The 16,865-nt window shown below is 27.7% G+C and overlaps 1 long non-coding RNA gene across 1 annotated transcript; it reads left to right on the forward strand.

The window, feature by feature from the left end:
• The first annotated feature begins 369 nt into the window (after nucleotides 1-369).
• On the forward strand, nucleotides 370-3,813 carry LOC132953493 (uncharacterized). Its single transcript, XR_009665666.1, has 4 exons — nucleotides 370-454; nucleotides 799-1,989; nucleotides 2,555-3,284; nucleotides 3,362-3,813. It is a non-coding gene; the product is annotated as an uncharacterized LOC132953493 (long non-coding RNA).
• The last annotated feature ends 13,052 nt before the right edge of the window (nucleotides 3,814-16,865 follow it).

Below are 16,865 nucleotides of genomic sequence, written 5' to 3' on the forward strand. Positions count from 1 at the left end.
TTTCTTCTAGTCCTTTGATTTAAGATTTTTAGACCAATATGATAATTATTATTAATATTTAAAAAAAAAAAATTATTTTAGTTCTTGAATCATTTTCAGTGTTTCAGTGTTTTCAAATGTTATTTTTATATTTATTGTGGAGTGATTGTGATCTGTAATCCCAAGTTGTATATCACCAAAATTTTAAAATATATAATTATAATAATTAATAAATAAATAATTAATTAATAAGCAAAGAAATTACTTTACAAATTAAGACCAAATTAATTTTTTTTTTTATTTCTCCCAAAAACTATTACATTTAAGAGTCTCCTACTGAACATTTTGTAAATGTATTGAGAACTTTTCAAATAATTCACTAGATTATCATTTTTTGTCATAACATTTTATGAATAATTTATATTTATACTTATAAATTATTGCTGGGTTTTTTTCTTTCTAGATAACATAGAATGTAAGTTGATTTTATTTTATGTAATAGTTTTATTTCATACGATATATTAGATGCATCTTACATATTGTATTATTCACGTATATAAGAGTTTAAGACTCATCCAATATTTATGTTGTATTAAGGATAATAAAATTTAAATTGTGGTTTAGATAGTGGATGGGATTTTTTTCAATGCCTGCATTCAGTTTTTGGGATTTTTAAAAGAAGTGTTAGGCATTACTTAATAAATGTCAATATTGCTCTTAAACCACATGTTTGTAATTTTTAGTTCAATCCATAGAATTATAGCAGAATAATATTATTATATTTTATAATTAATATCTACAATATTTATTTTATTCCAGTAAATGATAGTACGTAATCAGTTTTATTTTATAAAATATGTCTTATGGTCTTTAATCTTACAAAGTTTTCGATTATGAGATGTAAGAAATGCATGGAAATTATCTATGGAAATCGTAAAATGTATGAGTTCCATTGATTTCATAATATAGTTAGGTAAAACGGTATTTAATATCTATATAACTTAATTATCTGCCAAAATTACTTATTTATCAATATCGTATTCATAAATTAATATATGTATAGATTAATATTAATTACCTTTTTAGTACACATGCATGATACATATTATAATACATCACGATATAATTACATAATATTTTGCCAATGATATCAAAAGTCATTAAGTAATAACTCCAAATAAAATAAACGTGTTCTTACCTATAGGTATAGTAATAGCACTATAGTGCTTTTCATCTTTTGATGCATATAGCCATATAGGCCAATAAGGGGAAATTTCCATTAAAATCCATAAAAATGTTATGAACATTTTTTTTGTGTTCAATAGTTTCCCGTCAAACATATAGTAACAGAACAAATTTTTTAATGTTTAAAAATTATTATGTTTACTCTACGGACTAATTTAGTGTTGAAAACTGTTTTATTTTTTCCTGAAAAACTTCGTTATTGGAGTAACTACATAGTGGCTTTTGACGGCAGAACATTAGTTAATTTATGTATTTCATAGATAGCGAATCAAAGGTTTATAATTATTTATTAAATGGTATGTTTATTATTTTATTTATAGCATATATACGTACGTGCATTTTGTATTTTTAATTTTTATTTGTGTTTATTTTATGTATTTCATCGCCTACCTTCACTATGATCCCGTCCTCAAATGTTTACTTACTCACTGTGAGTACTTTGTTGAATATGAATCCGTTCAGTTATGTCTTGTCACCTAATACATAGTATGAGTGTAAAACTATTATTACCTATACACATTTTATAACATGTTGACTCTGTGTTCATAAACTATAAATATAAACCAATATTAAAAAATTATTATTTATCAATATGTTGGTCCATTTCAAGTTACTTTTAACATACTATTTTAAAAGCGTTTGTATACTTTTATAATTATGTGTTAAACATTTAACAGCAGGTCCTTTCAAAATAATATCATATTAATAAGTTATTTAACACATAAGTTATTATAATTTTTTTTTTTTTAGAGGCAATAGCGGATGGTACGTACTATACAGTATTATATTCAATTTGATTTTATGTAAAATGTATTTAACAGTTTAATTGAAGACCCGGGGACAACAACCAGACATATACATTTCTATAGAAATTGTTCAACAGACAAAAAGAACATTGTAAATTCCAAAAAAAAAAATTTTTGAAAAATGGTAGATTTTAGTTTTATGTTACATACTTACAACATATTATGCGCTTATAGATAATGCTTAAATTTTAATAAAAATAATAGAAGCAATAAAAACTTGTTTGGACATATCTTGTTGTTGCACCGTAATTGAATATTTCGAGATGTCTTGTTGACTTAAAACAAAACCAGACATCTCCATTTATGTGATATCTCTGTATTTAACCGTCGAATTTGTCTGGTTGTTGCACCAAACGACGCAGTTTTTTTTTGATAATGTGCAATCAAAAGCTAATTTCAACCAAAATATGGAGATGTCTCATTGTTGCCCCCAAGTCTTCAATTGGAGTTTCTGACATAATATACGATGTAGAATGTATACCAAAAACAATTAGAAATTGTCACAATGCAGCGTATTTTTACAGACTTGGCAGTCAGATACAAAAACCATTTGATATGTATGTACCTTATATGATTAATATGACATACTACTATAGTATTATACATTACAATTGTTTATAAATACAACTGTAATAGTTACGATAATAATATTGCGTTTAAATGCTGTTATAATTATTTTTTATATTGAATACATGATAATATTAAATACAAAAAAATGATTTGAGTAAATGGTGTTGGCTTAAGTTAGAGACTAATTACGGCAACGATCCAGTAAATTCTGAGTCGGGATCTGAGTCTGATAGTTGACACAATATGCCATGTTGGGTATTATAATATATTTTATTTTTTGGTTTTTAATTCTTTTGACATTTTTATGTCTCAGTAAAAAGCATTTGTAAGATTTTTCAAAATCAGAAAATGTAATAATTATTTTTTAGCTTATGATAATAGAAACTTGCAATATTTTTATTGTAAAAATAACTACAATCGCTTTGTGCTGAAAAAAAAATGTTGCCGGGTTTGCGGTAAAAATTGCTCTGAGTTAAATAAGTATTGCGTATATAATCAATTATCAAGTACCTACTATGAATTTATAATCTAATGCACATAATCTAAAAGTCTAAAATCTAAATGACCAATTTATTTTACAGATACTAATCCGATTCGTAGTTTCTGTATTTATAGAATGAAAGAAAACTTCAAATTTTTCAAAAACATTTTAAATCTAATTTAACGTTTCAATATTTTGTCTATGTAATTATTAATTTATGATAAATATAATTAAATTTGTCTAGTACAATATATTAAATTTATTCTAATTATATTTTTAGGTTTTTGCTAACTACCAACATGGATGTACGATGTACATTGTACCTACCTATTGAACCATTTCAGCTACCAAGAATTCTCCATTTTACAAGCCCAGTCATTTTTAATTTTAATTATATACTATAGATATTACTATGGAATTTCCCTTACATGATTTACAAAAAACAAAATTCACTTATGATTTGGAAGAATAAAAATGCTTTATTTTTTTTGCTTCCAGTCCAATAAAAGACACATTTATTATAATAAACTGCATACATTTTCTATCTTTTCATATATATTGTAACACAATTTACCTCTTTCCCTTTAATCATTACAATTGCTAATATTATTGCTATTTTTCCTCCATTATACAAATTTATATAATATATAGGTACGTATTAATTAGTATGCTGTGTCATACAGAAACCTATGTAATGTGTGCAGTTCGCTTTAAATTAATAAAATAGTTATACCTATATAAACTATTGCATGTTATTTTTTATAATATTTATAAATAATGTATGTTTTACATTAAGCGAAATAAAAATATAACAACAGTCAACAATATACAACACGGAAAAATGTTTGAAAAAGTATAAAAACTTTAATAACCCTCAGATTGTAGGAGGAGCGATGAACGTAATGGGTAATAGGGTTTACAGCAATGTTTTATGTGTATTATTATTATTATTATTTTTTTTTTTTGATGTTGAACTTCTATTAATGGTCCTTTGTTGAATAAAAATTCTAAAATGGGTTTAAAAATCAACCAAGTTGAATAAAAAATCTAAAACGAATAAAAAAATCTATATCAGATGTTGTGGCCGGTAATGGAGCGATAATAGCTCGTGTGTTCGGCCACAGAATCGCTTACACGCACCTTGTCACCCACCGACTGACCTGTGTAACTTAGGTGTAGTGGTGTTATAGCTCAGCTAGAATTGGTCGAGTTCGATGAGCAAATGTCAGTGAGCTATGTGGTGTAGTTATGTGTGAGGTGTGTATGTGTGTGTGTGTGTATGTGTGTGTGTGTGTGTGTGTGTGTAGACTTAAACTAATTGACAAAGGGTAGGTAACTTAAAAAATATGGTAACTCGGTTCCATCCGAAAACTGCACACTTTTGATTTTGACCTAAAAAAAAAGGTCAATACACAAAAACTCCACACTTGATCGGTCATTGTATCATTTGTATCACTAAACTTATTGTGGGTTAAAAGTTTAAACTTGTTACGGATCTCCCTGGAGGTCCGTGCACAAATAAAAACAACGAACACTTTCGAACTAATTACTACTCTCTATATTTAACTTGAAAAGAAAAACTTACAATGCACTTAATGAATTATTTAATGTTTTATAAAAATGGTCTGACAAATATAATGTTCTGGTGCGAATCACAATGTTCCGTCTACTGCTCTGAAATGCCACTGTCACGGCTTGCTATACGAGCCGTGCCTGTACCCAGCGCTTGCCTGGAATTGCTGTCGCAGCAATTCCAGACAGTCGCCGTCATACAATATTATATTATACACTATTATATATATATACCAACTAATATAGCCAGGGGTTCTTAACAAACTGCACACTTTTTTTAGTGCTAAATAACGGATAAGAATATAAGATAATAAGATTATGTTACTAAAAAATAATCATTCGTTTAAGTCATTAACATGATTAAATCTTTCTTTTTAAAATTTAAAACGTTTTTAGATTCTGAGTGGAGCGAGAAAGATAGTGGTTTTACAATGGTGTTTATTTTAGATTCTGAGCAAAGCGATGAATGTATTGATTTTACAATGATGTGTGTTTTTTTTTTTTTGTGTTTTTTTTTTGTGTCTGTCATCACCTTTTAGGACAGTAAAAGTGCTTGGATTTTCTTCAACAGTAACTTTTCTGATAGGAAAGTCAATCTAGTTGGTACTTTGGATGGGGTCAAAAGTAAAAATTTCCCCGTTGTTTTCAAAAGTGACGTGAAAAACAAAAGAAAAATTCAGGAAAAACGGGATGTTTTACACAAAATTTTCGAGAAAATCGATTTTGGTTTTTGTTGCAACTCTGAAACAAATGACCGTAGGTACATGCAATTTTGACTGAATGTTTATATTAGCATTTTCTATACACCATAACATTTTCCAAATATTTTGACTTAATTTTGAGCTGTTTACAGACATTTTCAGTTTCCATTTTTTTTTTTTTTTCTATAAATATCAATTAAATTTTATTTATTGGTTAAAAAGCTTGAAATTTTAATAGAAGGCTTCTAGGTTATTGTTTCAAAGGCAGATGAAAAAAATTAAAAATCCTTAGTCACAGTTTTTATTTATAAGCATTTAAAGTTCAAATCTTGACAAAATACAGAAAAATCACGAAAATTAGCAAATTATTTTGAGTTGAGAATTCATAAAAATGTTTCTTTTTAAATCTAAGATTTGAAAATGTAATACAGGATTATCCATAAGTTTGTCTACTTTTATCAAACAAAAAATTGTCTACAAGAAACTTAAATTAAATTTTTATGAGCGTCTGAAATTCATATTGTTACAACATTTGATATTCACTCGATTTCTCGTGTAACGATTTTCTTATTTTGTTGTAATTAAAAAACGAATGACTGTAGATACTTGAAAATTTCACTGAATGCTTATATTTTCATTTTCTATATACCATACAATTTTGAAAATATTTTGACTCTTTTTGAGCTGTTTACGGACATTTTCAGTTTTCAATTTTTTTAGTTTTTTTTCTATAAATATCAATACAATTTTATTTGTTGGGTAAAAAAGCGTAAAAATGTAATGCAAGGCTCCTGATATATTGTTACAATAGCAGTTAAAAAATATTAAAAATATATATGCACAATTTTTTTTATAAGCATTTAAAGTTCAAATTTTGACAACATTTATCAAATTTAAAATTTAATAATTATTTTGTAGTTAAAAATGTATAAAATGTTCAACTTTTATAGCTAAGGATTGAAAGTTGAACCGTAGCAATGAATAAAAAATTATAATATTATAATATTAATTCAACTTAAAGGCTATAATAAATAATAAAAATTTAAAAAATCCAGACTGATAAATTGTCTCCGTTTAGAATCGTTTTTCTTATATAATGATATTATATCATTGAATTAAGTATATAAATTGAGGTTTAATACAATCCATTATACATTGACTCACTTGAACCTACTGTACAGAAGAGCGACATCCACTTACCCGCTTTTTTATCTTGAATATATTATACGTACCTACATTTTTCTTTGTTTGAACAAATAATAAATTCTAAACTATACATATTATACATACATATACATTATAAAGTATTATAATAGTTAATACTTTTTTGGGATTAAAATCATAAGTGTGCGGTTTTTTGATACAACAATTTTAAAAATTGTGTGGTTTTAACCTGTTTTTTTATCGCAAGTGTGCGCTTTTAGGAGTCAACGGGTAAATTGTTTTTTGGTAACTCTTTTTTGCTGTATAATACACATTATGAAAATAATTAATGGTGTAAATATATAAACATACCACAGGAATACAATATTACAATGGTTTAAAATTTAAATACAATAATAATGCACGGCCCTTATGGTCGAACAAAGTAGAATGATAATATAAATGGCTCGCCTGGCCCAATAGAATAAATATGTATTAAGGCAGTTATTACTATTTTTAACTGTAATTCGTATAAGTATAGTTACCTATAAGTAATAATATAATTTTAAAGAAAGTTATTCTGAACTGTACTACTGTAGACAACTATGATGTAGGATTATCTTTTTGATGTGCCCAATTAAAGAAGCATAGTCAAAGTGAGATCGAACTAGTGCGAAATACAAAATTTTAAGGACTGACTCGTCGCAAAAACGTTTACACATAACACATGCGTTTTATTATGTCTAGTTTCATAAATTATTTATTTCTTATATAGTCAATATGAAAATTTAAGGAAAGTTTTGTGTCCAAGAAAACGCCAAGATCTTGAATTACATTATCACGTCTCAAATTAGAGTTATTTAATGTACAATCAAAAAGTAACGAGGTGCTCAAACAGGGATTTTGTAATTTTTGGAAGATTGTAGAATGTTCTCTAGCAATGCCAGGAACTAATGCAGCAACAGAGGGAATATTTTTTGTACCTATCAAAGCCATAATTATAATTCTCAAAATAAATTTAAAAAAATATTCCTATAGTGATTTTTATGTTTTTTTGTTAAATGAACCAAAACTATTAAAAGCACTCAGTTCATCAGAAAAATACGAATAAAAGATTATAATATAGAAAATGATGAAACTTCTTACTCCAAAAAAAGTAAGAATTCTTTGACCAATTTTTTTAAGTTCACAACAAAAATTAATTCAAACAAGACGTGTTTTATTAAAATATTAATCTTATTCAACATAATTTAAATTGTAAAATATAAAATTTATTAAAAAAACTAGCTGAACCCATACAATTAGTTGCCCGTTAAATGTACCAACTCTATATGACTCAAACTTTGTTCAATTCATTATTTAATATTCGGTGTATGGTGTTCAAAATCAATCTCAACTTTTCCAGAGGCCGAAATAAAAATTCTGATTCACAGCAGTATATTATCAGTTAGGCAATCTACCTGCGGTAGATCACAGACCCCGTGCTGTTTGTACGTGAGTGTATGATTTAACTCTAAAGTATCAAAGTTATACCAAGTTTGTCGTATTCTACCTATAGTGGATTTATATAATCAATTAATACATGATCCTAACCTAACCTGTTGTGTCACTGTTGTCTTTTTGACATCCAGATTTTCTACTTTTCCGGTAGATTTTCCTAAAATGTTCTTTCATAAAAATCTTCTTTGTGATATACTCTTTCGTTTAAAAAAAAAATCAAGAAGATCTGATAAGTAGTTCCAGAGTTTACCCTGTACAAAGGTTTTCATTTCACATTTATATAGTTGAAATATGTATATATATTGACAAAAAATAATAATACAAATCAACAAACATGCCCGTAACCAATAACAAGCAATATACAATACACTATTATTATTTTAATCTGCAACTAAATTTTTTATTATTTAGTTTTTTTTTCTGGACAGATGACGCCACTGTTGATTTGACATCCGAATTTTCTACTTTTCCGGTAGATTTTCCTAAAATTGTTTAACATAAGAACCTTCTCCTGACAATTACGAATACAACAAAAAAAGAATTAGCGAAATCGGTCGAGCCATTCACGCGTAATGCAATGACCAAGGGAAACAGGGATCCATTTTATGTATAGAGATTATTGGTTATTTTTAAGAGTATCTACCTAAAAATGTTTGCCCCCTTTTTTTTTTTATAAAATAAATAAATAAATAAATATATATATAGATATAATCTTTCCAATTTGTTTCTTATCCTGCTGTTATTAAATGGCTTTCTGGCAAAAAAAGGCATAATAAAGTTCATCCTCTTGTCTTACAGTGTTACAACAACAGTGGTATTCCAGGAAGCACGTCTAAGCATTACAGCTTATGAGTAATAAAATATATCAGTTAAATTTTAAATTATATATCAGTGGGGCCCATTATATTTTTGAAGAATAAATAAAAATAAAAAGAAATAATATCATTTATAAAATAAAGTATTTGTTAATAGTGGAATTTTTTTTCGGATTAATATTTTATAAGTATATTTTTTTAATTTGTAAAATAAAAGTAGGTTGGTAGTTCCCAAAAAATAATTATGTGTTATTTGATTGAAAAAAAAATATAATGATATTGGAGTTCTGCAGATGAGGTCATATCATTGTACCTACATACCTAAATAAAATGTGTAGTACGAATTTTTATGAAAAATATGGTAGGTAATAAAGATGGTACCAATTTTACACACACACACAAACACGAATATAAATAAACAATACATACTACAAAACGATAAGTTACGTTTAGCAGACACTTCAACTTACAAATAAAATGTGGCGATACACATGTTATATAGGTAATAAAAGTTATTATAGTTTTAATGTTTACCTATCTTTTATATACCTAATAAAAGTGGCGATTTTAACCACTCAATATAATAAATGTATAACAATATAAAATATGGTACGAGCAAAATGGGAAATTAGGCACTGTGCACAATACCAGTATGGTACCTTCTACTGAAGAATTAATATTTTTAGACTTGCTAATCATTAGCTTTTTTTTGGTGCCAAGTCTGAAGTTCTAGGCCAAAATGTGTGAGCCCACTTCACAATTTAAAAAGTTTATAGCAGCCACCTGAGGGACTTGCAAATTTCAAAAAGGGTCTTGCAAATACTTGCAAATCGTTAGCATTCGTTTGATACCGATTTCGAAGTTCTGGGTCTAAATAAGTAGGGTATAGGTGAAGTTGGTCCAACTTTTAATTTATTGATTTTCTCGGCGAGAGCCTTTTCTAAAAATAGACTTTCAAATACTTGCAAATAAGTAATAACATGCAAAATAATGGCATAGATTTGAAAAAAATTGCCGTGCTTAGGTTGTTCAACTCACAAATAATTTGCACATTTTCAATGTTTTAATAAAAAAATCATTCAATGATGCTCCAAAAAGGGTACAAATTTAGTGTAATTATGCAGTACGGTTGCGAGACAGCGAAGTTGTTAAACCGATGGCCGTCATCAGCGCCCAGCTAGTTTAAAATTGGATACATTTCTCACACATATAAATATATGATGCATAAAAAAGTTAAAAAAAACCAGATAATTACAATTATAATATAAGTATACATTTTTATTTTAGTTGGTTTTATGTATTATACAAATATATGATTATGGTTTTAAACCCCTCCTGAAAATTTGTTCCAGTTACGGCCTTGAATGGATAACATATATTTAAGATACCAAACGGGAAAACCAACAAAAGTCAGACAAGTTTTACCCAAACAAGCAATAATTCGACCATAAGGGCGACAACACATGGAACCAGAACGACAATGATGATGATGATGATATTAATATGTAATATATTATTATATTTTAGACAACTGTGTACGACTAATAAATAGTATATCCTCAAGTTGATCGCCACAGCAAATCGTACTTAATAAATATAGGTACATCATATATAGTGTTCAATATGCATTAATATTATCAAAGCTTCACAATTTTTCTGCCAGTATCATGCTTACGTGGCATCAAATGCATTGGATTTAATAGTAAATAGTACGGATTATTTACTCAGGCGTTAAAAAAAAAAAACATGGCGTACTCTGAGAAATTGAGAATAATATTATTCTCGTGTACGATAAATAAATAATTACTTATTGTGAACATTGTTTTATGTGTGCTGAGGTGTACGAATCAGAAGCAGATAGCTTATAAAAGAAATCGAGAAATACTGTTTTCTTTTATTCATTTCCCAGCGTTCACATTACTGAGGTGTACGGATCAGGATCAGATAGCCTATAAAAGAAATCGAAAAATACTATTTTCTTTTATTCATTCTTCAACGTTGACATTAATTTTATAGTTTTCTTATATTAATTCAAAATGAATTTTTTTAAGCATAGTTTAATAACGTTAACAGTTCTAACGATTGCAATTTGGGTTATGCCAGCTTCAGCTGATACAGAAGAAAAACTAATAAGTATGGATTAATTTATTGATATAGAATGATTATATTAATTGTACCTATTATAGTTTTTTATTATGATGATATTCATCTGCAATGCTTTATACATGTTTGGAATTAATTTAAAAACGAAAACCAATTATTAATAATATGTTATTATAACCTTTTTATAAACAAAATGTATGCCGTTTATTTGAATTTAAATGTATACAATACCTACCTATAATTTTGATGTATTTAATAAAAATGTTATACCTGAAGGGTTATTAAAAAATGGATATTTTTTGATGTGATCTTTTCCGGTTTACGTGTACCACGTCAGTGATGCCCAAGTTGCCACTTACTCGCTGCGCTGCGATCGGACAAAAAAAATCGAAATGTCCCTCGTCGATTTGGTATGCAACACCACCTCAAGTTACAATCACAGGGTAACCGCAGTACATCCACTCTTAATAACGACATTAGTTTTATAACGACTATTCAATTTAAATAGTGGTATACGTATAACACGTATTAAGAGTGGATATATGGCGGTTACCCTGTGACCAACTTGAGGTGGTGTTGCATAGCAAGTCGAGGGATATTTTCGATTTTTATATCCGAGCGCACTGACGGGTACAAAATCGTCAAAATCATCGGACACGTCATCGTTAAATTTTTTTGGCGTCTATCATCATGTAAAAATTATTATATCGTAATTATTTGTAGTAATTAGTAAATAAACATGATTGACTAATAAAAATTCATTGTTTTATTTTTAGAGTCTTGTGAAAGTAATATTTTTAATTAATAATAATTAATATAGTAACTTAAAATATTTATGATATGCCACATAATTAAAAATATTAAAAGGTTGAAAAAAGTATATTGTGTATTCTTAAATAATTATGGTCAAGATTAAAATGATCATTATTTTTTTCACAAATTTTTTATTTACGTTGATTTCCGTTTCATAGTCAATTTGTTATATTCATAAATTATTGTAGCTTTAGGAAAGTATCTTCAAAAGTGTGCCTATAATGTTTACATTACCTAAGTTACCTTTTTAATGTTGTTTTTTTCCGATTAGAAACCGTGTAAATTTTTTTTTATTATTAATAGCCAATAGGTTATTTTGGAAATAATGAGTGGTTCATGATAAAATAATAGTTTTTTTTATATATAGAAACGGTGACAGTACCAGTTTGTTAGACCAATACCGGGTTGAGTGCAAATTACAACCACTAAATATTTAATAAATAATTAAATTGTAAACTATACCTAATTGGCCAAGTTTAATGCTCCGCGATTCGTTCATTACTGATTAGTGAACCATTAAATTAATCGATTATTAATCATACTACTCAAGCATAGTTTTATATAATAATTTTATATGAATGATTTTAAAATTTAAAATGTAGGTATTCTCGCTATTGTTGGATATAAAGGTAATTAACAGACAAGAAATTTTATGTTTATTATCTCCTTTTATCGAAGTATATTAGACAAAATTATAATTATGCTTTTTATGATCTTAAAGGTAAATATAAGCTATAATTTTAGAATTGTGTTTACTTTACTAGTCGTTATAAGTTTTCTTGAATTGTGGTTATTATTTAATCGGTATATTGAGTATTTGTTTCTACCACGCAAGACCTTTTCACACACGAAATAATATATTTATATTTCTTGGTGTATTTAAATATATAATATAAAGTCATCATGTTGTCTTAATTTTTATTTAAACGGAAAACTAATTACTTACTTTTCGGAAATGCATTTATGATTATATTATTATATTGGATACAAATACAACCTTATTTTATGAATCCTCGCATCCCAAAAACTCTCTCCTTTCCCATACAAAATTCCTAACGTACCATTGTCATAACTAAAAAAAAAGCAAGTTACAAAGTTAGAACGTAAAAAAGTAATGTTACAATAATATATTATGTACCTCAGTCAATAAAGTGGATTGATATGTATGTACTAAGTTTAGAGGTTAATGACCTTAAATTTCCTTAGGAGTTAAGAGGCAGTTATGTTACAAAAGTTGCATTGCATAATGCTGTGTAATAGGTATTGTTACTGAAAGGTATAATACTAGTATGATATAATTTCAGATTCTCGAGACGACTACATCAATGTACTACAGTATAAAAGTATGTATTAGAAACTAAATTATTAATGCAATTTTAAATATTATAACATATAGTGGTTATTTTTATGCAAACAATAGTACGTTTTTATAATTGTAATTAATTGGTTCTATTTATTTTTCAGAAAAGGAATGTAGGTATTTCATTGAATTTTTTTTTTTTTTTGTAAATTAAGTTGTATTAATTAATTTATAGAATGCAGTTTGCAATAGTTATGTAACAATTTACTGCAGATTACGTTGCAATCTAACACTGTTAACATCCTTTTATAGTACCTAGATAGGTCAAAAGTTAGTATCCCCACTCCCCAGTAGGAGTTTTAAAACGCATCAGTAATAACCTACTGATAAGAGTCTGTACTATTGATTGAGCATAATCGGTAACTTACTATTATTTAAACTAAGCTCGATTGCAAAACAAAATATTAAAATATCAACTAAAAAAAAAAGTCTATAAACTGTATATTTGTTTTTATAGACAACGAAGGTAAGTAGTTATGATTTTTATAATACATTTGACTTATTGAAGTAGATAAAAAATATTTTTTGAAGTATGTGGAAAATTTAAACCCTGAACTATATGTTACATACAATATTATCAAATACCTTAGTTACATTTCGTTACAAAACTGTTACAAAACGTTAAGAAAGTCTCGTTCAAAAATTCTGAACTAAGTTTTATGATGCGGAATGGCTAATATATTATAGTTTTGTTTTCGGTCTCTACAAATCTCTTCAAATCTCTACCTATACCTATGTATCGTATTAAAATAATTGATGTTTAGGTTCACAATACTCTATATTGAGTGAGTAGATAGGTACACGATAATAATACTCCCTCAATGAAATGATAGTCAAAATATCAAATATTCTTCTTTAAGACTATGGGTACTTTTAAAACGGAATAATCCTTACTATTTCCTATATTTGTATCTAAATACTATTTATATTTTATTCTATATCATATTATTATATTCTATTAGATTGCTCTATTATTTATATTTTTAAGAACTGCTCCCCCAGCACAAGCTTTCCTTACCGGGGTTTACTGCAATATTGTACTCAGAATTAAATTATGTGAATATTATATTTGTAGTTGTACCTATATTATAATTGGTAATTATACGTGGTCAACTAAATATTATTTCTAACTTTTTATAGCTGATTATAGTAAGTTAAATGTTTATAATTTGTTTATAATACCTATTATGTTTAGTTAAGTTTATTCCAATAAATTAAATACAATTAATTTTTAATTATTAAAAACGTATTTGTTTTTTTTTATTCAGAAAAATTAAACGGTAATTTTTTTAAACCACTTAATACAAATTACTTATAGTGACTAACATTGTAGATTGAATATATTATGTTAATGCTATGAAACTTTTTTTCATTACCATATTTTTTTTAAAAAGTTGTTAATTATTTAGTTTTAAAATAAAATTCTACTATTGATATGTTTTGAATACAGTTTTCTATAGTACCTAATTCGTTTATAATTTATTTTTTCTAGACATTTATGGTACGTATATTTTTGTTTTGTTTTTTTTATGTTATTAAAATAATACATTTTAATATTTTAATCGGTATGAGATTTCAAAATTGTACTATCGTATTATTTACTTCTTCCATTAGCTTCAACGTCAATTTATTAATAAATTATAAATAGACACTGAAGATCAGATATCAGAAACATTAGAGTAAATTGTGTTGTTCGTTAAGTCTTTCTTTAGGTATGTAAAGTTCTTTTCCAGAAATTTCACGTCCAAAATGAAAATTTCAATTGTTCTTATTTGTATTGTATCTATATTAGAATAAATAATAAGGTGGATTCCATAAATCAAAAACTAAATGTACATACGAAGGGTATGAGAAGCACATGTTATTAATTTTTAGTAGCGGTACGACGGTACCTAGAGAAAACCAAAAGAGTTTATGGTTCATCACTACCATCAATATCATATCGCATATTATGATTGTATTATTAATAACTATTCTATGTTACATTTTTTTTTCAGTAAAAATTAGTGAGTATAGTTAATGATTATTATAATATTCTTAATTTTCCCTCTTCTATTTAATTCCAACCAGATGACAAATCTAAAATCAGTTGGAATACACAATGTTTATAATTGGTTCAGGTTCTTATTTATTTAAAACATAATTTAGTTAAATAAAACGTCGAATATTATGCAATAAAAATTCAATCATGTGATTAATCTCATTATGGACTAAAATATCGTATAATACTTAAATGTTTTCAAATGCTATTATTAACCTTACTGGCATTTAATTAGTTATCTTTGATTGCCTATAATTGTATTTCTAAATATTGTATGTGTTCAGTGTCAACTTTTGATTCATACCAAGTGCCATATCCAATTCAGTCGTGTAGCCAGGGAGTGGGATTTTTCGAATAAACTTGCCCGTATAATCTTTTATTTTATACAGTATCTGCAATACACATCCATACACCTGCCTCCGGGACTATCCACTGGAAATACTTTAGTGGTAGAAGAGTGCCACCATCGTATAATTGTCATCTGCATACATTACAGTCACTAACACAAAATAACTAATATACTATCTAACAACAGAGGCCACTATCCCCCTTGTTTTGGCTTTCAGCCTACACTTTAGGAAAATTAACTAACGAATTAATATAATTAATCAGATCGTGGAGACAGTAAGTCGGCGGTGTTGGAATACTTGCACTTCTTCGCGACCGGGCTTGACATGTTCCCCGGTTGCCCTTGCCTGACTCTCCTCGAATTCTCTGGTCCAAAAAAATCTGGTTATGAACTGAGGGACCATAGTTGCGTGGCGAAGACGTCCAGTGTCCATTGCAAAGTCGCATTGATCGCACTTACCTGATTCTTAAACGTGAAATCAGTGTGCGAAACAGCCATGATCCGAAAGCACTTGTGAAAAGTGAAACGTGGCCTCGCCAAAACTACAGGACAGCTATCTACTAATGTCACCTACCAGCTTATGCGTCCATCTGCCGTTGGGGCAACTGGCGCACTCTCTTTGCCGACAGGAAACGAGGTCCTTCCTAGCGTCGTCTTTGCTTAGTCCGTTGTGTATCTCCGATCGTAATCTCACAAGTAGTTGGATGGGCGGGATTCCTGAAATTACCGCCACCGCCCCGTATGACACTGTATTGTAGCCAGTATTCGGACTTATCTAGATAAATTTATCTAGATGAATATCTAGATAATTATTTGTTTATCTTTTATCTTATCTAGATAAATAGTTACAAGGTATCTAAACGTTCATCTTAGATAATTTTTTGACTAATCTAAATAAATTCATCTAGATACATTTTTTATTAACAAAAATTGAGAAATTGTACAAACGCATTTTAAATATTTTTATAGATTTTTAAACCAAGTATATTGTTTATAAATAATGTAATTATTTTTATTTATATCATTATTGTTATTATGTTCCTAGTGCCCAACTAAAATATACCTAAATTTAAAACCCATTTAAAAAAAATTGTATCTTTTTTTTATCTAGATAAATATGAGTTAAGTTATCTTTAATACCTATCTAGATACATTTGAGTTCCATTATCTTTATCTTTATTTAGATAAAAAATACTTATCTAATCCGAACACTGATTGTAGCAGCACACCATCCTTAGCACCTGGAAGTGCCTATGTACAGCTGTCATCTTTCTCCACCCTTCTGCCAGCATGGGATTGATCCCGATGGGAGCCGCGTATAACAGCCTTGCGAAACTACACTAGACAGAAGTCGGCGGGACTTTTGCCTGGGTCCACTGAGATTAGG

The sequence above is a fragment of the Metopolophium dirhodum genome, unplaced genomic scaffold (assembly GCF_019925205.1).
Source record: "Metopolophium dirhodum isolate CAU unplaced genomic scaffold, ASM1992520v1 scaffold5, whole genome shotgun sequence".
In the NCBI taxonomy this organism is placed as follows: domain Eukaryota; kingdom Metazoa; phylum Arthropoda; class Insecta; order Hemiptera; family Aphididae; genus Metopolophium; species Metopolophium dirhodum.